This window comes from Dermacentor silvarum, chromosome 5, assembly GCF_013339745.2.
Source record: "Dermacentor silvarum isolate Dsil-2018 chromosome 5, BIME_Dsil_1.4, whole genome shotgun sequence".
In the NCBI taxonomy this organism is placed as follows: domain Eukaryota; kingdom Metazoa; phylum Arthropoda; class Arachnida; order Ixodida; family Ixodidae; genus Dermacentor; species Dermacentor silvarum.
In genome coordinates, this window is record NC_051158.1 from 50500958 (window position 1) to 50501979 (window position 1022).

Sequence of the window (1022 nt, forward strand, 5' to 3'; positions counted from 1 at the left end):
AAGAGAAGAAGGCGGGGAGGCACCCACGGACTTTTCGCGCGCGCAGGAAGGGTATGGGGAAATATGTGCTCGCTGCGAAAAGGATGAAGAGGGTAAGGGGGCGCGCATCCTCGCCTATGCTCCGGCCGCGTGCGCGGCCACGCCCGTCCTATCTTGGAGGTAATCCGCAGTGGATTAGAAGGCCATCAGGTCAGAGTTATCCGATGGCTTCGTGTGTGTTGTGTTCTCACGCGCCTAGTTCCTGTTGAAGCAAGAGGTAGCACGAAGGGTAATTCACGTACCCCTGCTGCAGCTTCATCGCGTAAGCGTTCTGACAGCGATCAGCGGCGTCATCTAGTGAGATGTGTTCATGCTTGCCAGAAAGCTCGCGACCCCATGCATGTGAATTTAGTTAATAATCGAATGTTAACTGCTATTTACATGGCCGACAAAATTACTCGCCTTAGTTCGTATAGCTCTCTAATAATTTGGTATGGCAATAAGCGCTTCGCCTTGCGGATGAAACTGCGACTTCTTTAGCTGCTCCTGCAGTGACAGCAGCGCTTAGCCTAAGGGCACTGAGTCCTGGGGGGGGGGGGGGGGGTTATTCTGTAAGGGTCCACATAGTGAACTGTCCATTTCGGCTGTCGCTGATTGGCTCCAGCTGCATGAGCGAGAAGGACACTGGCTGGCTCCGTCTTGCTCGTGCTGGTGGAGCCAATCGCGGCAGCCGAAATGGACAGTCCACTAGGTGGACTCTTACATCATATCCCCCCTGATAACAAAAGCTGCCAGTGTTTTAGCAGAAAACGAGAGGGCCAACGTTAGCATTGGCAACACGTAATGTTCGCATGTCTTGTAGAACACGCCGAGAAGATGACCGCTCATGGAGACGTCACCGAAGGCTCCTCTTATAAACAAAGGTGACTAAGGTGCCCTTTAGGAACCGCTTACTTGTCAATGGAAAAAAGTTAGAACTACCTTTCATTTCACACTTAGCGCATAACTGTGTTGAAATCTGATGTTTTGATTAATGGCAGGCC